The 20885-nt window shown below is 48.6% G+C and overlaps 1 protein-coding gene across 3 annotated transcripts in view; it reads right to left on the reverse strand.

The window, feature by feature from the left end:
• Window positions 1–20885, reverse strand: part of Rin2 (Ras and Rab interactor 2) — a 170100-nt gene that overhangs the window by 92146 nt on the left and 57069 nt on the right. The window contains exon 1 of one of the 3 annotated variants that reach the window (XM_013159811.3): window positions 18436–18602. The exons of the other annotated variants lie outside the window; for them this stretch is intronic. The gene's annotated coding sequence lies outside the window, so the exon portion shown is untranslated. Of the gene's footprint in view, window positions 1–18435; window positions 18603–20885 lie in introns of those variants that run through there. 3 annotated transcript variants of the gene reach the window in all.

Here is a 20885-nt window from a genome sequence, read left to right on the forward strand (position 1 = left end):
ATTTTGAATCAGGGTCTCACTAAATTGCTAAATTGCCCAGGCGGGGCTAGAACTTGCAATCTTTCTGCCTCAGCCTCCCAGAGTGATTAAAGGTGTATACTACCATGCTGGGCTCATTCTTCTCCTCTTAATTTATTTAGCTGAGCTACATTCTTCTCAGTTGGGTGGGAGGAGATAATTATTAGGTAATGATCTTACACATCTGCTGTGTGCACCGGGATATTCTGAAACACCTGGGCACCGTGGCACGGTGAGGGTCAGGTGGCGCACACAGGCAGCCCCTCACATGCTTAGCACTCGGTGTGCTGAGAACCTTGAAATCTGCTCCCTGCAAGTGTCAAACACACACACCTTGTTATTAACTGCTATTAGCACATTGCATAACAGAGCTCTTGGACTCCTCCACAGGAGACTGTGTCCTTTCACAAGCACTGCCCCAGCTCCTGTTTCCTAGGTTCCGTGATTTAGGTCCCAAGCACAAACCCTCACAGAGCCTTGGGAGTCTGGTGTTTGGTGGCATTCAAAACCCTGAGCTTGCCAGGGCCTGGCTCACATCTCCCTGCAGCCCAGGAGAGGCAGCCAGGAAAGCTTCCTAATGGCTATTTCACTCTGTCTTTGTAGTAGTGTGATAAGGAGGGGCATGTAGATTGCAGGGTTAGTAAGCAAAAGCTCATTATCTTGATTGTTTTACACTCCACTAGACAGAAGCAGATCCCTGGACTCAGCCCGGCACCTGCCAAGCCGTGTTCACATCTGGGACCCATGACTCTCTCCTCCCATTCTGCCTCAGCTCACCAAGGTTAAACTGCCTTCTTTTGAATGCTCTTGTCTTTCCTAAGCAAGGCAGAAGAGGTCCAGGGCGGCCCTGTATTGGAGCCGAGAACAGACTCCAAAATATTTCCATAATTATCTTTGCATTACCAAGGATTTTACAAGTTGGACAGAAAAGTGTTATTCCAGGCTCTGGCTTGGCAATTTAAGTTATGTGACTCTAAAAGAAGTTTTTAAAAAATGTCTTGTATCTCTGTCCAGCACTGGTTTTTCCCTTACTCAACAGTCAAAATATTTTAAAACAGTTCTGAGAGGATGAAAATTTCTCATTGAGGGGCTGGGGATTTTGCTCAGCGGCATAAGCACCTGCCTTGCAAGCAGGCAGTCGTGAGTTCGATCCCTGGTACCGGTAAAAATGAAAAAGACAAAAAAAAAAAAAAAAAAAAAGAAAAGAAAATTTCTCATTGAAAAGAGAACTTAATTTATGGAAAAGCAAGAAATCAAAAGCAAAGAAATATACTTCAGCCCCTTTATGCCAAACTATGTTTTTAAAAAATCTTTTTCATTTTTTTTTTAGTGCCAAGGATCAAACTCATGACCATGTGCTTACCAGGCAAGCACTTGAGCCACTGAGCTAAATCCCTGGCCCACCAAGTCATGTTTTTAAAGAGAATTAGGAACCATATTCTGTGCTATTTTATAGGTCTGCTGTGTAAATAAGGTGAGGTCCATTGAGTGGCCATCCTTCCCCTCCTTGGAGGACATGGGAGCTCTCATTTCCTCCACTCTACGGACACTCTGCCAGTGCCCATGTGGCCAGTGCCCATGTTGTGCTCCTATGCATAGACAGCAGTTCTGCCAGCTGGATGTAGGCATTCTGACTTCTCACTCTTCCTGCCCCACCAGGGCCACTCAAGAATCACCATCCCGTGAACCCATGCTTTGGGTCTGTTCTGTATTACTATAACACGATACCTGGATCACCTCCTAAAGCAAAGAGGTTCACTTAGCTCTCCAGTGGCCTCCTTGTTGGCAGTCTCAGAAGGTACAGGGCTTTCAAGTGAAAGAGGGAGCCTGTGTATGTGTTCCAGTTTCTTCTTATACAGCCATAGGGGTCACCCTAGGGCCCCCACTTTGATGACCTGATTCAGCACTGGTCTCATTCCCTGGTGTGAAGTCAGGTGTGATTTGGAGAGGACAAACCCTGGTGTCCTCCTCTACATGCTCACAGATGGGGCTTCCTCTTGTGAGTGGCAGCATCTCCTGGACTTATGCCTCAGGCCACCTGCAATGAGGCTGAGGAGGGCCAGAGGGTGCCACCCCAGCTGTGGCAGTCTATTCTCTAACCCTGCCTGCATGGGTAGTGACTTCTCCTGTCCCATGTATAGGCATCCCCAGCCATGAGCTGCTGGACAAAGGACCCCAGAACAGAGGAGCCTCCCATTCCAGTCTTCCTCAGGATCTGCAGTCAGTCTCGAGTGTTCAAGCTTAGTTTCCCTTCCAGACCTCTTTGTCCAATGCTAGAGTCCACATGGGTGCTTATTTACACTGGAGCTCATAATCTGGCAGCTACTTGGGTGGAATCCACACTGCAGATTAACTATTGCACTTTAAATTATTTTGTTTGTGGTCTGGGAACTGAGCCCAGCACTTTATGCATGTGGGAAGCAGATGAACTGGAGATGAACAACACACTCAGGGCTAGCACAAGGCCAGCCTCAAGAACATGGAGCACCACAGGCCAGCCATGTAAGCAAACTGCTGGGACTAGAGCAAAGCCAGTCCAGCAGGTGTCGGCCCTGGATGTTTAATTTTCAGTATTTTCAGCAAAACACTGAGACCTTGCCCTTTCAGCTCCATCATGTGCCTCCCGTTATTTTTTTACCATGTATAAATAAAGAAGTGGACCATGCTCTCTCCATCAGAGAAGTCAGGTCCCTCCCAGTTCTAGCTTCTCTTTCAGTGTACATAATACTTTTTTCCGTAAATCTCCCATTGCACCCTCTCAGAACCCCACTGGTTGTACAGCTCCCAGCAGTTGGTGCCCAACGCAGGGCCTGAGCATGGGGGAATTCAACTCAGCAAGCTGAGACAAAGACACACTCCAAGAATGCTTGCAACTCCAGGTATGGTGTACATTTAGTAATTGTTTGGTATAAAACAATGGTGAATTCAGGATCTAAAGTTCATTCTTTGTATACTAAAATGCTCAAAGCTTTACTTAAGGTTAGAGGGATGCCTACCAAGACTACACACCTTACTAAAATTTTTGAGTTTGTTTCCAAAAAAAGAAATGACAAATTTACATATGTGAGAGGGAATAAAAAAGCAGCTTGGAGCAGGACTGGGGAAAAAGCAGACCAGCACAGATCTATCTAAACCCCTCTAGACCTTTAAAGGGTTATTTGGCAGGGAAAAACCAGTTACTCAATGCTTTGCAAACTTTAGTCCTGTTGCCCTGCAGCTTGCAATCTCAGAGGGTCTTTTCCCTGATCTCAGCTTGCTGTTTCCTCAGTGTGCTCAGGCCCCACACTGGGCGCCACCTTCTACAACCCACGCAGCCAGCAGGGTCCTGAGTGGGGGGTGATGGGAGATGAAGAAAATACTGTAGACTGGTACTTTTTTAGTCAGGGTTTGCAAAGGAAACAATTTATTATATGACACAATTTATAGAACTTTTTATAGTAGTCACCAAAAGAGTCGAATACAAAAAGAATATAGGAAATCCGTCTATATACTAGAAGAAATCCAGCTACCAAAGAATCCAGCTAAGGGCCTGGATCCCAGCTGCATGAGTCCAGCTGGAGGCCTAGAGCCTATGACAATGTCTCACGCAAGTCTGTTTCATGATCTGTACTAGGAAGTTCCAAAGGTCAGTGGTGGAAACTGGAAAGTCTGCACCAGCAGACTGTGCAAGCAGCCTGAAAGATCTGCACCGGAGGCAGGAAGCATTACTCAAAGCAAGGACCAGAGCACCCCCTAAAAAGTACCAAAACCATCATCACCAACAGTGAGGTGCTGAGTTCCTCCAATGAGAACAGCTGAGTTCATATCAGGAAACTAGTGTGACAAGCTTCACCAGAAAAACCAGTAACACCATCATCACCCTGTCCAGTTTTTCTTTTTATGTTGTTGGCAACAATCCTCAGGCAGCTCTCCACACCCAGCACCACACTGATTCAGTTTAACTGGATGCTACAAGCTGACCACCAGTTGTTAATCCACAAACTAAAAGGAAACTAGGACTGAGAGGGACCTGACCTCACGACGGAGAAGCAGTAACAACCCAGCATGGTCTGCCTCTATTTATATGCTATAAAAAGGAGAGAAAACGCACGACAGGTTGAGAAGTACAAGGTCTCAGTGTTCTGTTGAGAACACTGAAAGTGAAACATTCTCAAAGCTCTTTGTGCTATAGTCAACAAAGAGGAGCACCAAGGCCAGGCACCTGCTGGACTGGTCTTGCTGTAGTCCTAAAAATGTGTTTGCATGGCTCCCCTCTGATGCTCTGTGCTCCTGGGGCTGGCTCTCGCCCAGAATGTACGGTCAATCCCCAGCTCAGCTGCTTCCCACACACGCATGCCAGGCAAGCACTCTGCTGCTGAGCTATACTCCAAGCCACATTTAAAGTTTTTTTTTCCTAGTCAGGCATGGTGGCACATGCCTGTCATCCCAGCAGTCTGGAGGCTAACGCAGGAGGACTACTGTGAGTTCAAGGGCCACCTGGGCTACAAAGAGAGATGCTGTTTAAAAAAAAATTGTTTTTTTCTTTTTCTTGTTTTATAACAGCACCTCACTAGGTAGCCCAGGCTGGTCTTGAACTCATGACTCTCCTGCCTCAGTCTCCGAGTGCTGCCTAACATGCTCATGCCAACACACTCAACTCAGAAAATTTTAAAAATTTTAGTTAACTTTCTTTGCACAGAACCTGAGGCAGGGACTCATGTTCTAGTAGTGCAACAGAGGCCACTTCAGGGAATGCTCTTTGGGGAGACAGAGGTAAATAAGGCAGGGAAGACAACCAGCGCACAATGTGCATTTCCAAGTGAGCGATCACTGTGAATGAGATCTAGGGGAATGCTGGGAGCTAGTGCAGAATGTGCCTCAGAGTTACCCCCAAAGAGGACTGAGGAATCTGCGTGTCTGTCTTTCAGGTGCTCCAGTCACCGACTGACAGCGGCCCCCAAGAGACACTCATTCAGCAGAACTTCCAACCAGTGCTCATGGCCTAAATTCACCTAGTGGTGAAAGATAGCTTTAGGCAAAGCTGCCCCTTAGAAACCAGGCTGGCATGCACAGGAGTGCTAAGCTCCCAAGAGGCAGTGGAAGAACTTGGCAGTGTCTGCTGCAACTGGCAACCATGCCTTTCAGCTTCCATTACGATAGCAAAGTACTTGAGCTAATTCACTTACAAAGAGAAAAGGCTCTAGAGCTGACAGTTCCTGAGGTTCCTGTCTAAAACCTTGGGCCTCTAGCTAGACAGCTTATCATAGCAGGAGAGTACCATAAAGCAAAACCCCTCACCTCATCATTCAGAAAACAAAAAGGGGAAAAAAGGGGCCAGAGTTCATGCTTCCTGTTGAGGCTATCACCCTAATTCTTAAGGATGCCTTGTTAAGCCCCATGTCCTAAACATGCCAGCGTATCCCAATAGTGCCAACCCAGACCAGTCCTGGAAACCTGAGCCTTTGGAAGACCCTGATCCAAACTCCTGTAGCAACATCACAAAGCTAGAACATGGGGCATCAAGTTCATATCATGCTCCCTTGGTCACCACTGCATGGCTGCAACTTGCTGGCTCTGTGGGATTCTCTAGACAGGAAAGAAGCTCCTCCAGGGCTCCAGGGACCCCAGATCTGTCCACCTCACTCCTGGGCAACCCTACGGCCACCCTGCCCTGAGCACACCTGGTCCTGCACCTGATACACAGTGAGTGCTGCCCACTGCCTCGTTCCCCAGCAGGGCCAGCAGACCTGGGCTGCAATGCTCTGGTAAACGGATCTTCTGTCAGAAACTCAAAAGCCAGAGAGGGCTTGGGCTTGAAAGTAGCTCTGCAGCCCTACCACAGCTCTTTTTATGGGGAGCAGATAAGGGTGGGGGAGACCTTGAACCCCAGCACACAGATAGTGCAGCTGGGAGCCTGGGAAGCCTGAGAAGATTCACATTCTTTCTCCTCCACGAAATATGCTCTGATCAGAGCAGCTTCTGAAGGACAGAGGAGACCATGAGTTCTCAGAGCAGGAGGAGCTTTAAAATGTCAGGGTCACCCCATCAGATGTTGAACTCTGAGAGCTTGGAATAATCAAGCGGTGTAGATGGAGAAAGCTCCACCAGAATGGAACTTGCAGGTGGCATCTAGGTGAGGTGACTTAGTACAAGGAGAGCCATTTTAATTCCTGTATCCATTTTTTTTATACAGTGTAGCTGAGCAGATTAAAACATTTTCCAGCTTTTTGTATATTTATATATGTATATCTGATATTTTGGAGACAGGGTCTCGCTCTGTAGTTCAGGTTGGCCTTGAACTCGTGATCCTCCTGCCTCAGCCTCTGGACTGCTGGGATTACAGGTGTGCACCACCACACCTAACACCTTTTTATTTTTTAATATGGAAGTTTAAAGCTCTCTATGTCTCTATAGATTATTCTGCTTTTGTTTTTTGTGGTGCTGGGGACTGAACCCAGGGCTGTGGGTATGCTAGGCGCAGGCCTGGCCTGGGAGCTACAGCCCGGCCCTGACCATTGCTCTGAGAGGCTGAGTGTCAGCTTTCATGCATAGGACTCCGAGCTACACTGAAATAGCTTTCGTGTGTGAGGCAAAGCAGAAGGCTAAGAGTCTTCATTTTTCCACATGGATATTCATTTAATTTTAGTTTTATGGAAAATAGTTTTCAGAGATAAAACTCTATTCCTTGTAAACATTACTTCAGAAATATGATTGATTGGACAGACTTTTGTCCTTGTGAGACTTGACTGTTTCAGGTTCTTATTCTGCAAGGCAGCTGCTTTCATTATTTTCACACAAAGTCCCACTTTTCTGGGCTCCCTGCTGAGCGTCTCAAATCTGTAAGATTATTTGATGCTTCTGTTGAATTTTGGCCTTACTTGTTGTGAGGTCTCTTTCTATAAGCATTGTTTTTCTTTTCTTTTTTTTCTGCTTGCTTTCTCTCTCTCTCTCTCTCTCTCTCTCTCTCTCTCTCTTTTTCTCTCTCTCTTTCTTTTTTTCTTTCTCCTCTTTTTTGTATTTTGAGACAGGGGTTTGCTATGTAGTCCAGGCTGGCCTTGAACTCACGGTGATCCTCCTGCCTCAACCTCCAGAAGGCTGGGATAACAGGTGTGCACCACCACGCCCGGATGAAGTGTTATTTTTCTCAGGCCCTCTTTTTTCATTGTCCACAATTTCAAACAACACATAACTCCCGAGGCTGGGTTTGGATGGCAACACTGGGTGCAGTTTTACCAGTTTCATTAGGAAATATGTGCAGTAGTGGATATTTTTTAATTCTCAAATAAGTAGAAAAATAAAAGCAATTTCCTCAAGTACTCTATGAACACTCTTGACTAGCATGGTTAAGTGTAATTCTAAATTCAATACTTTCTTCTTCTAATATATTTGTTTTATTTACTAATAGTCTATGCTATTGGTAAAGAGTAAAGAACATAAAAAGCCCAAAGGACTATGTAAAACCAAAATGTGGTGATGACCTCCTTCCCGAAAGAAGTTTTGGGGCGGGGGGATCCTCACTATGATATGAAAATGGTGCCCGGAATGTCATGGGCTATTCTGCTTCTTTTCTTTCTTCTTTCTCTTTTTCTCCCTTCGTTCTTTTCTTTCTCCCCTCCTCCTGTCTCCATCTCTATCTCTGTCTCTGTCTGTCTGTCTCTGTGTCCATCTGTTTCTCCATCCGTCACTCTGTCTTTCCTTCTCTCCCTCCCTCCATCTCACAGTGCTGGGGATGGAACCCAGGACGTCACGCACGGGAAGCAAGCGCTCATCCCCTGTGCTGCACCCCAGGCTTTCCCCCTTCCTTTGATCCATCACCTGTTAAACACTATACGAACTTTTTACTCTACTCTTAAAATATTTGCCTTCCCCTTAAGTCAGTGATGTGCTAGAAAATGTTGAGCAGCTGGCTTTCTTGAGACTAGAAGCCTCCAGTTTTTACATTTGCCTATTTTGTGGTGTAAATACTTCTACCACGGCGGGTTTCAACCTCCCCACATGACATCAACCGTCTGGCAGCATTCACAAGAGTTTAATGAGTAGCTCTAGTGGATACGCAGAAAAAACTCCAATTTACCGCTTGTACTGAATTTGCCAATTCAAAGCCACGGGTCTCCGGAGAGGTTGCTTTTAGTTAACTCTTTACACACAGGAGAAATAAAAAGCACAATGAAGGTCTATAGATCTGTGGACCAGTGCTTTACCCACACAACCACTGTACTGGTCACTTGTGGGCCACGGTCCATGCCTGGCTGTTATCCTAACCGAGTTAAGTGGCACTTTCGTGAAGGAATTTGTGTGTTCAGTCTGTTATTTTGGACTTAGTGAGTCTCATTTCTTTAGAGGCCCAAGAGGAAAGGAAAGATTTTCTTTAGTTAAGCAGACATGAGGGATCCTATCTGTTTATTTGTAGTAATATAGTACTTCTACTTTATCTCTGATTTCAGTTAGCAGAGCTCAACCAAGGTTTGCAAATATGAAAGAGAAATAAACAGCTCATAAGTTTTTAAGCATGCACCATCCTGACTAGCACAATGCAACTATGAGTATTCTCAGCTGGGTCATGAAGCCCTCTATCCAGGGCAAGCTACTGCCTTTAGCAGCCCTCTCAGTTTTCAGGGTGGCAGACGCGGTGCTCCAGCTCCTGTGTTCAATCACTGTGTTTTCGTGGAGGCTCCAAAGTGTAAGGGCATTAATGCTAGCAGTTCAAAGAGGAGCCGTACCATGTTCCTTGAGGAAGTGAAAAAGCAGATGTTCTCAGTTTAAGGAAAGGAAAGTAACCCTATACCAAGGTTGCTGACATCTACACAAGTCTTCTACCTGAAGCTGAAAAGAAGGAGAAAGAGAATATGTGGGAATTTCTCAGTTACACCTCCTCGAACTGCAAAAAGTGGGCCAAGTGCTTAGTGAATACAGGAGGAGTTCTTATACTTGAGGGTGCCCAGGAAAAACCATCGTGTGCACAGGTGTGGGGCTGGCTGAGGTTTGAGGCATCCACCATGAGTGTGGGAACACATCCCCCTGCAGATAAGGGGCAAGAAGTCTATCTCCAGCACCCAGTAGAGGGGCCTGACCCCTGGCACACACAAGTCAACAAATAGAATCATCAAATTAAAAGGCTTCCCCACAGCAGACTGAAGAGAGGACCTCAGAATAGGAAAGCCTGCCTGCTAAATTCTGGGCAGAGGATAACTTCTAGACTATGTAAGGAGCTTGAAACTACATGGTCTTCATCCCAGTTCCTCTCCATGCAACGTCACCTTGAAAGTCAAAGCACACCTGCCCTGTGTGAGAGATGGAGGGGGACAAGCTTGCTCTCCATGGGGTTGGGGGCTTTGTGACCTTTGCAGTTACCTTTCTGGGGACCTCAGACTGCTGCAGAGAAGAGAATCTCAGACTTGAGATAATCCCAAAGCCAATTGATTGTCTCAGTAAAACAAGTCTTTCTCTTTGAGTGGCTGGGATACTGTCTACTGCCAAGGGGAACATGAGAAGGGAGCACTTTTATCTTCCTGGACACTTTAGCCACTTCTTCTGCAGGAGGTTTTTCTTAAAAGCCAGAAGAGTTTAATCTTCTTCAATGTTTAGTTGGTTCCGCCTGTAACATCCTCAGTGGCCTGATCCCATAAGAAGCACCAGACCTGACACCCAAGGTTCTGGGGACAGGAGCCCAGCTGGTATTTGTCTGAAGGGGCATTGCCCGAGGCACCCAGCCCCACTCTCCATGGAGGGGGGTGTCCTCTCTTCTCTCAGGTATGTTTCTCTAATAGCACTTTCCTCTCTATTTCACATTTTCTGTCTTCGAATTGCTATTTTCCAACCCCTTAAAGTTTCATCGAGGTGCACAGAGAGAGCAGACAGAAACCAAATTATTCCACCAGCAGATTTGTACATAATTTCTGGATGGTACCTATTCATTCTGCCTGGTCCCAATAAAAATTAAGACAAAAACAAAGCACTCAGGGTCTGCAGAAGCCTCTTTCCGCCTCATGGCCTGCTATCCTGGACTCAGTTGTGTCTATCTGCAAAAAGGCACAAGAGGTGCTCATTTCTGGTTTCTTGTGCTCAAATTTAGCTTCAGAGGTTGACTTTCTACTTCATACTCCGTTTCCCTGCAGTCCTGCGCCCTCTCCTGCTAAGGACGAGCTGGGTCCCAGGAAGAGACCGGACCTCCTGCCTTGTAGGCTCAGGCCTTGGACAGCAATGGGTCTGTATCGTCCCATCCCTCTGACAGACCTCTGCCACAAGCCAGTCCTGCTGAGCTCAGATGCCGGGTGACTGTCCTTGGGTGACTGTCCCCAGGCTCAGTGCTGGCTTTAATCCCTGCAGGTGACACTGTATGCAACCCTGGTGTTAGAGTGGGGCCCTTCAGGAGTGACAAGGATTAGAAAAGGTCATGAGGTGGGGACCCCGGAGCTTACTAGTAGATCCATAAGAAGAGGAAGGGCTGGGGTGTGGCTCAGCAGTAGAGCCCCTGCTTAGCAGCTAGAGTGCACGTGCTCTCTCTCTTTCTCTCTCTCTCTCACACACACACAGTGTGTGTTCTGGCTTCCTATCCTCCTCTTGGTGCCCGTGCAAGAAAAGCCACCACCAGATGCAGGTCCTCAACCTTGGACAGCACTGTGAGCCAAAATAAAACTCTTTGCTCTGTAACATCTTCAGGCTGTGGCAGTGTGTGATCAGCACAGAGACAGACTGAGACGAGTCCTACCCCAGCATTCTGCTTCCCTGCTCACCACTCAGTCTGAGGACTTTGTATCCTGGGCCCCCATGTTGGGTACTCAGGACCCCCTGCTCTCTGGGTCCCAGGCAACTTCCCAGTCTTCCTGCTGCACACAGCCTCAGATCCCTCTGACCCGAGGTCCACCAGCACCCAAATTGCCTCCTGGGGAGGCTGAGGCAGGTGGGGCTGGAGAAGAGGGTGCAGGAAGGAAACGCAGGAGGCAGGCAGGGGATGGCCCCAAAGAAGGAAGGCTGTACAGCTGCCACCAAGAACCCTCATGCAAGAGCCACTGCTGTGCCACGCCAAGCACCCTCTGGCCACCTCTGCTCTCCTTTCAAGGACTGAGTTACAGCCAGCGCTTGTACATCACGGGACTCTGTCCTCTATGGTCACAGCCCTCAGAAACTGAGTGGGCCCAGGACCATTGCTCCCCAGGCAGACACGGGGTTGGTCCCTGCCAGCTCTAGTCCCTGCCGGCATTAAGGGACCCCAGCATCTCCCTGTCTGAACCTTCTAAGATGCAGCTGACTCTCTAGTACCGAGCTCCTGCTCACAGCACTGGAACCAGCCCTGGGAGAAACACTCCTCCATGAGCACACAGTGGCTCTGGAGCAGGGGGCCCCGGGCAGCTTGTCCATGCTTCTCCAGGGCACCTTCACCACAGCAGAGCCGCACAGGCAGAGCACAAAAATGCGCAGAATGTGGCACGAAACAGACTACAAAGCAGACCCTTGTCCTCCGGTGCAAGCGGAAGCCAGCATTGAGATCCCTCACCAGGTGCAGCTGGAAGCTGCGAGCGCCAGCTCCAAGAGTGAACACTGCAGAGTCTGGGGACACAGACCCCATGGTAAGCGGGGAGTCTGCAAACGTGGTACTCGCAGGAGATAAGGAGGGGGAGGCCTCTCCAACTCCATTCACTGCAGAAACTGCAGACTCCGCAGGGACCTCTGCACTGCACTGAGAGGCGAGCTGCACTCTGGACCCAGCGTTTACTGCCCTGTGGGCAGTGGCCAGTTTGGAGCTCTCCTGTGTTCAGTCTCTGGAACTACCTGTGTCAGGGACGCATAGAGAAAGCCCCTGGGCAAATATACCTGCTATCTGCCTTTTTCTTTTTTTCAGACAGGGTCTCACTCTGCAGGTCAGGCTGGTCTTGAATTCACTTGTAGCCCAGGCTGGCCTCCAACTCAGTAAGCCTCCTGCCTCAGCCTGCGGAGTGCTGGGAGTAAAGGGGCACTCTGCCATGCCTGGCCCATCTGCCTTCTTAAATGAACTTTTATTGAAACATAGCAGCTGCTCTTTGATTAATATATTACATATCAATTAGTAAGATCTATTGTGACTGAGCAAGGCCCTATCTCAACTAAAAAATAAAGGGCTGGGGCTGTAGCTCAGTGTGGAGGCCCGCGTGCTTGGGGAGGGGACCTGCTTCCCCATCATGGCCCTCGCTGTCCACTCCCACATCAAGCTGTGGTCACTTGTCCCCCACCGCCAGACCCTGCCCCTTTCTCCACAAGCGTCTCCCACCCCCGCCCTGTCCTGGTCCAGTCCCGGCAATTCAGAATCCGAACCTCTGGGAGATGAAACAATTTCCTCAGCAGCCGGCAGCGCTGCTGAATGAACACTAGAGACCTGGAGCCCCGGGTCGTGCATGTCACTAACAAGGTGGCTGCCGCAAGCCGAGAGTTCGCGCCTGCGCACTGCGTTGCAACCGAGCCCACCGGGCAGGATCCTGGGGTTCCTTAAGAGGCGGGGACCGCCCAGGGGCAGAGAGGAGAGCCATCCCCAGCAGCGCGCCTGTCCCAGCTGTCACCGCCATCCCAGCAGGTCACTGGTGCCTGGGTGCACACGCATGCCCACCGGCCTTTCTCCCCCTCGGCTCTCCGTGGTGTCTAGCGTGGAGGCGGCAGTGTGGGGACCCGGGCTGGAAGCCTTTGCTAGGCTGGAAGCTCTCCAGTCTGCGTCTCCTCCACCTCCCAGAGAGTGAGCCGTACTTGAGCCTGGCCTTGGCTCTGCAGGCATTGCCCAAACTATAGCAATCACAACAGCCGGAGACACACATGCGTGCACACGCATACATGTGACCTACACTCCCACAGCTGTCCTCCCTCTGCCTCCCAAGACGTCTCTCCCCCCTCCCCCCCAAGTATATGCCTTGTATGAATCTTCTCGGTGGCAGGCTCAGGGCTCCTTCCACAGAGCCCTAAGGAGGAAGCCTGCTTGATTGGCCTTATAGTTACAACAAATGCAAATACAGGTGCCAATGCAAAATCCAAAAAACCCCCCACATGAACACATTTTGAATACAATCTAAATAACCACCACTATTCTTTGTGAGTGTAACTAACATTCTCCAGTTAAGAGTGACGAAAATTGCTACGTGAATGTGCACGGTGGTGCACACCTGTAATCTCAGCATTTAGGAGGCTGAAGGGGGAGGATCCCTGCAAGTTCAAGGCAAGCCTGGGCTACATACTGAGTTCAAGACCACCCTTCCCTAAACAGTGAGATCCTGGAGAGTAGCCGAGAGACAGACAGACAGAGAGGAAAACAGACATTGTTATGGTTCACGTCTGGATGCGCCTCCACACAAAGCCTCATGAAGACATGGGGCGGACTTTTCAGAGGCAGCTGAATCTAAAGTTTGTGACTGATTCATGGTCCAGTGCTGGGGTTAAGGATGTGAATGTTACACTCACCCTAGGGCTGGTAGCCTGCATACAATATAAGGGACAGAAAGAGCCATACTCACTCATTCTCTCTCTCTCTCTCTCTCTCTCTCTCTCTCTCTCTCTCTCTCTCTCTCTCTCTTTCTCTCCCTCCCTCCCTTTTCCTCCTTCCCTCTCCCTCTCTCCCTCTCTAGCTGCTTTTGCTGTCTCCTGCCACCATGAACAGCTGCCCATCTGCCATGCCACCCTGCCTTGGAGCCAGCCGATAATGGATTGAAACCTCCACAAACTGTAAGCCAAATTAATCTTTCCTTCTTTAATTTTGTGTGTCAAGTATTCTGTCTCAACAATAAGAAAAGTAACTACTCCAGATGACAGAATATTGTGAATTGCAGAAGTGTTAAGATATCATGTTACATTCGATGCAGATAATGATATGCCTACTTTGAACAGAGTATAATTTTTATTCTAGAAATCCTCCCTCTCTCTTTTGTCTGGCCTTTACAAAATATGCCTGAACAGTATAAACATCACCAAATGATTACATGTCCAGGGCAGTCGGAAAGGCTCAGCCTCCCTCCCAATTGCTCTTGGGGAAAGCTTCTCAGGGCGTCTTCTGGTCCCCTCATCTTCTCTGCCTGTTTCCTCACGGTAGTCAGCCATTCACCCCCAAACAGAAACAAGTCTCCTGAATCAATCAGGAGACACAAACTCCTGTTCAAATAGGGCTCCCAGTAAAGAGTGGCATTGCACATGGGTCAGCTGCAAAGGGAGCAGCACCACCCAGCAGAGCAGCCAGACAGCATCAGGCTGTATGTGGGGACCCCAAGATGTGATGATCTGAGAACGCAGAGCAGCCAGACAGCATCAGGCTGTATGTGGGGACCTCAAGATGTGATGATCCAAGAACGCAGAGTCTGCCAGGCCCCTCTGCCAGCTGACTACAGACCATGCACTGAAATGTGAGCCAAAATAAATCTTTTCTGCCTTAACTTGTGGGTGTCTGGTATCATGACCCTGCAAGGAGGGAAGGCAAGATTTAAGGACAACCCTACCTCTGACCTTAGAGTCCTTGTAGATTCTTCCACATTGAATCCCCTTGCAGAGGCTAAGGGGGTCCATCAGCACCAAAGACATCTTCATACACTTGTTCTATGGCCATAGGCATGATTCTATTGCACTTGTTGAAGCAGCAACTTCCTGGGAAGTAACTGAACACATGACTGTAATGCACAGAGCACTGCATTATTATTATGTCCTCCAGACACAAAGCCCCTGTCTCATGGCAGAGACCATGTGGGGCTACTCCAGGATGCTGGGCTGATCCAGTGCTCCTGGCTGTGGCTGCAGCACCTACACCAGGGGAACTGAAAAGGTCACCTACTCAGGGAGCAGGGCACATTTACAACAGCTGCCTGGCTCCCCAGTGTCTTAGATGGAAAAGTTAATTCAGGGTAGTCTTTCAGACACTGACATGGCAAAGAAGAAACAAAGCTTGCTAAGGTTTTGTGGCCCAGGTAGATTGCTACAGAAATGTCAAGGTAAAGCCAGGCAATCTTAAGAAATAGTGTTCAAAATATCAAAATAAAGCCATCCAAATGCCATTTATAAGTATTATTAATCTGGCAGAGACCTGCTCTAGAGATGACTGTCTGACAGATCTGTAAAGATGGTGGCCAGTGGTCTGTGTTTGAGACAAGGTCTCATTATGTGCTCCAGGCTGGCCCTAAACTCACTGTGTAGCCAAGCCTGGCTTTGTACTTGCAGTGATGCCCTGCCTCAGCCTCCCAAGTGCTGGGATTATAGACGGGCACCACCGTCCCCAGCAATGGCCAGTTTCACCTTTCGTCTGAGGGCACAGTATTTCAGCAGCCACATGGGTCTCTGGTCTCTGTCCTACTTTGGTTGGAACCAAGGTGTTTGGTCCTTTTGCCTTCTGGCCAAAGTCAGTGCAGTGGAGGGGAAGGTCAAGAGAAGTCAGGAGAGAGCGGCAAAACAGCCTGCCTGGAAATCTTCCTTGCTCACAGAACCAGGCCTCGGGCGTCTCCAAACACAACCCTGTCTGGCTGTAATTGGAACCAGGAAAGTCTTAACCACAAGCAGACAGCTGTTTGATGGAAGAGCTCGGCTGCTCACGGGGCAAACTTAACTAAACGCCTTCATGGAAGTTCAGCTGTGGCCTCCTCCATCATTCCAGGGAGGCGGACACAAACTTACGAACTAAATAGGGACCTAGGGGGTCCACAAGCCTGGAGCATCCAGAATAACTTCTCTCGCCCTTTACAAAACCATCTGTGAACCTCTTAGTCTTCTTTCCCTAATTGAAGCCCCCTAGTCAGCTTTAGGGGCACAGATCTCACAGCTCAGGGATCCACCTGCACTTTAAATGTGAAGAGTAAGTTTTGTTCCTCTCCCCCAAAACTGTTTTACATACTGGCTATTTGGTGCCCTGTCCCTGAGGAAGGAGATACAGTGGGAAGCAGAAACACCGAGATGACACCCAGGATTTGGAGGCAGATTTATTTAACATCAAAAGGGCACTGACTAGGAATCAGTTGTCCTTCAAAGTGTTAGGTCCCAATGTCTGGTGGTCTGGGGCAAGCAGGAAGCATAGAGGCAGAATGGCTTGTACATTGGCAGTTGGTTCTTATAGTATGCATCATAGTGACCAGCTGTGTGTCACAGTGGCAGCCATTTCTAGGAGACAGAAGCAACCAGAACTGGCACAGGAACTATCACCTGGGCAAATGAAGTGTACTGGCAGTGTATGGGCGGGGGGCATTTCCTGCTACAGAGGCACTGCCCTGCCCAACATGATGCAGCCCAAATCACAGCCAGGCTTATCCACTCCCAGGAACCCTCTTCCAGCTGCAGCTGGGCATCTGTCCTGGCAAGTAGAGGCCGAGGGCAGCTCATCGCCCTTGGAAGATGGATGGATACTTCCCATCTTGATCCTGCCAGTTTCCACCTCTCGGGGAATGCTACTTTGTCCCTGCTACCCTAGGATTCTAAGGACAAAAGGCTCAGAAAGACCCAAGCAGCAGAGAGTTCACAGCTGGCCGCTGCCCCTGTGTTTCCTGTGCCTCCACCACCCCCACTTGGTCCTGGACCTGCTGCCCAGTTAGGTCAGTCCAGCCTGCCAGGCTTTGTTATGAGAAGCAGATCCAAGTTCTGCCTGGATGGCAGGAAAACAGATGAGATCATGGAATTGCTGACATTGATCTTCGTTAGGAAAAGTTACAGGGACTAGGGGAGGAGTCCGAGGGTCAGGGCTGGGCGAGTGTTATTCCAGGAGGGCTTTTATTTCCTACAGTGGTCAGGGGAGGGCTATTCAGAGGATGGTTTCTGAGGAACCTAAAAAACAGGGGCCACCAGACATTATTAGCATGGCATCCCATAAAGGGGAGCTCACTGGTTTGTCAGTGTTTCTGGGAAACACAGGGACGCTGTGAGCCTGGGGTTTGGTTCCGTGCATGCGACACCAAACCTTTCATCACAGGCTCAGAGTAAAGGACGGATGCATGGACTGGACTGTGATCCTCTTAGCCATCTGGACACCCAACCCCAAAGCCAGGGCGTGCCTTTCCTTTTAGGTCCCCTTGGACCAAACATCTGACAGCGTTCTCCCTTCCTGCTTCAGTCTATTACGCAAATGCGCTGACCTCGCCAGCGTGCTTTAACTCACACTCTCTGCCTCACCTAGATTTTTTAAATTTTTTTTGGTACTAGGAATTGAACTCATGACCTTGCACTTGCCAGGCAGGTGCCGTGCCGCTGAGCTACATTCCCAACCCTTCACCTAAGTTTAGCCTGACCTGATTCCCATGTTCCTTATTTAAGAGGTTACACTAAGTCCAGCACTCAGCTGAGTGGACAACAGAAATAGAAGGAGTGGCAAAGATGTTTTAGGCAAGACATGAAAAAGTACCCGCTAAGTAAAATCTATTTTCAAAATAAAAACAATGAAGCAAAATAAAAACAATGAACAATAGTCGACAGTATGTACCATTAAAAAGCAAGAACACAGAACAGGCAAATCTATTGTAGAGACAGATAGCTTTCTGCCAAGACACGGTCTTGCTCTATTGTCAAGACTGTCAACTCCTTGGCTCAAGGAGTTGGCTCAAGAGATCTTCCCACCACAATCTGTCCTCCTGCCTCAGCCTCCCCTGTACCTGGGACTACAGGTGCGTGTGACCACACCCAGTATAAGGAACTTATGGGCCAACTATATAAAGATCCCTGAAAACCAATACAAAAAAGACAGAAAGAGCTTAAGAATCAAAAGACTTGAATGGAATCTGCAAGTAGAGAATATCCTGTCTGAGATATTATTCAGTATTATTACTCAGACAAATCCAAATTAAAAGCCTCCTGGGTGCCCATCTGCATGAGTAACACTTCTCACCGACTGACCCGATGGCTGCTGGTGGACACAGGGCGGCAGGATCCCTCTGTTCACCACTGCTGTGGCTCCACCTCCTGGGGCAGCACTGCAGATTGGGGCAGTGCTGCCCCACCCTGCCCCACCCTGCAGTGCTGCCCTACAAGCAGAGGACGTGATGACCGTGGTGGCCAATGGTCTTGTGAGAACATGGCATTACACCTCCATGGACTGACCTAGGACGTCCTCTGGTGTCCCCTGCTTGGAATCAACCAGAGGCCCTGGTCCCCTTGCTTCTGCCCTGCAGACCTCTCCCTCTTTCCCTCTTCTTTCCTCCCTTTCTTCCCCTCCTATTCCCTTCCTCTCTCTTCCTCCTCTTAACCCTCCCTCCCTCTCCTCTCTCTCTCTGTCTGGAACCTGAATGAACCCAGGGCCTCATGCATGCTAAGTGCATGCCCTCCCCCTGAACTATACCCCGTTTTATACAATGTTATAAAATAATCACAAAACAAGAATCTAACAGCTCCTGACACACATACATAACAGAAGTCTGAGAAGATGAAAACGGTAATTGTCCTAATCCCATTTATTTACACATCATGTGCACGCGCTGAACTATTATACCCTACCTTAAATTACTACCATTTCATTAATAAAAGAAGACAAACCTGCAGTGTGCCGCTCAAAGCAGAAGCCGTAATCTACGGGAAAGGAACGCAGGAGGCCGGGCCCACCACGTCTGTGGCTTGGTCCTCAAGACATTTTCATGGAGCATCTGGCTAGGCAGAAAGTACAGGTCCAAGGCCTGCAGTTCAGCACGGACACTTTGGGTACCCTGAAACTTACTTCAATGTGAGCAGTCACTTGAATAAAACCAGAACTAGATGGAGGCGGTTCAGGAGAAAGGCGCTTGTTCCTTTTGGGTAAATCACAAGGAACAAAGAGGGAAGATGTTGATCTTTAAAATCTTTCAGGCTCATACACTAAACTTCACGTTTTCTGGAGGCTGCTGTTTTGAGCCATTAAGAGATTTGTATTTTAATATAAAAACCACAAAATGCTGGCTTTTCTCTGGGCCATGCCATTATCTGGCCCTTGGCAGACTTAAAATTCTTCCTTTTAAAACTATTTCCTTTAGGAGGTCAGCTGAAAGTCCTGTTCAAGTACCACATTGATAAAGCTGAACACAGGACCAGTCTTCAAAGCCAGCAACTCTGGTCCCAGTAGAAAAGCGCTCTGCGGTGCCAGGCTTCCGAGACCTCGCGCCTCAAACGTGGCTTTGTGTCAACGCAGCTGTATCCACAGGCGAAAAGTTAAAAGACTTATTTAAAAATGTTTCCACTTCTGGAAGCTCTTTTTGGGCAACTTCACTGCAGATTTGGAACGAGAGCCGGGGTAGAAGGATGTGGTCGTGGCTCCCCGGCCCAGAGGCATCTCAGTTTTCAAGGCCCAACCTCAGCAACCTGTCTTCCTGATGCTCAGTTCTCCAACCTCTAACCAGGCTTCCTGGCTCAGTCTGGGTGGGGCACGAACCAAAGCCTTGACAGCAGTCAGGACTGAGGCCCAGAAGGAAAAGTCGTCCTGCTCCGGCTGGCTGTTTTCGGATGGCAACATATTAAAGCTCATTTATTCATTCTGCAGACAGGATGAGCTCACGGTGAGCTAGAATTTTATTTTAGTTGGCGAAACCTGGTGGCTTAAGCATGCACAGCTTTAATTCAGTGTATGCTTTGCCTTCACTGACTTCTGTTCCTTCACATCTCCCCCATGGCCAGAAAGCTCTACTCTTGCCCCTGTATGATTTCCCCCAAAGTGGTGGCTGCTGTGCAGAATGAATGTGGACACAGTAAGACCTGGTCACAAGGCCTTGGAGAAAGCAAGTATCTTTGGGGACCAATGAGGTGGCTCCTCTCCTCCAGAGAGAAGAGGTTTGTCACTGAGGAGCAAGGGTAGCTCTCATTTCTAACCTTCCTAAGTCACCTTTTGTTGAAATACAGTCCATGTATGGAAAAGCCCATCACATGCATATAGTATAATGACTTTTCAAAAAGAAGCAGCACAAGATGGAGAGATGGATTCCACTCGCCCATGGAAGGTCCCCGCCTCTCCTTCCCACTGCAAATGTGACCCCAGCCTGCTCTGCAAATAAAGTTTTACTAGGGCACAGCCTAGGGTCGTCTCTTACATCCCAGCTCCAGAGCGAGTGTAGGCTGCTGAGCATTAATCAGATTTAAAAAGCAGGCAAAATTAATTTTGATACAGTATTTTGTTTACCTGTACACCTAAAATACTTTCAGCATCAAAAGCGGGACATCAGGTCTCTTCCTGTCTCCAAACCTTGGGGAAAAGGGCTGCTGAGGGCAGAGCCCCGATCTGCACCCCTGAGACCCCGAAGCTGGTCACCCAGCGATTGCACCCTCCTGCTGATCCCACTCCTAATCCAGGCTCTGCCCTTTCCTGGTCACTGATCCCCAAGTCTTTAAAATGTGAGTTTTTAACAGAGAATTTTGCAATCTTCCAGTTCTTGGTTGCAGCATACCTGTAAGACAAGCTGCCTGCACTGCCAGCTTCGGACTGGGGTGATGGCTGGATGGGGTGCAGCAGGACCCCTTGTACTTTTGTTAGGACAAAGACAATAGCAAAAGCTGCAAAGAAGCACCAAAGGCCTCAGATTAAGGCTGGGAAGAAAGAGAGGAGCGGACTCGGTCCTCTGAGCAGACCTCTGGCAATTTGATCATTATTGTATGGAGCATCAAAAGAATGCAGGACTAAAATTGGCCCGGCCAATGCTATAAAAACGAACAAGAGAAAAACTGAGCAGTTGCCACATTTAAAAATCAAGAGACATCACTAATAAATCTGATTGCTGACATCTTCTGAAATATAAAAAGAGCAGAAAACAGGTCTGTTTTGTGTGACACCTGCCAGAGGGGAGGAGTAGCTGGTACCCCTTAGCTGGCCATGGTCCCCCATTTCCCAGTTGTCACACATCAGTCACACACCCAGTTATGTGTCCGAGTGGTACATCTTGTTCTGCCATGTGACGAATTATGACAGGCAACACAGACAGCACCACAGTGAGACCCTACTGGCAACCGGGCAAGTTTGAGCAGAAGTA

Source organism: Cavia porcellus, unplaced genomic scaffold, assembly GCF_034190915.1.
Source record: "Cavia porcellus strain 051 isolate PalLab524CR breed Dunkin Hartley unplaced genomic scaffold, mCavPor4.1 scaffold_5, whole genome shotgun sequence".
Taxonomy (NCBI): domain Eukaryota; kingdom Metazoa; phylum Chordata; class Mammalia; order Rodentia; family Caviidae; genus Cavia; species Cavia porcellus.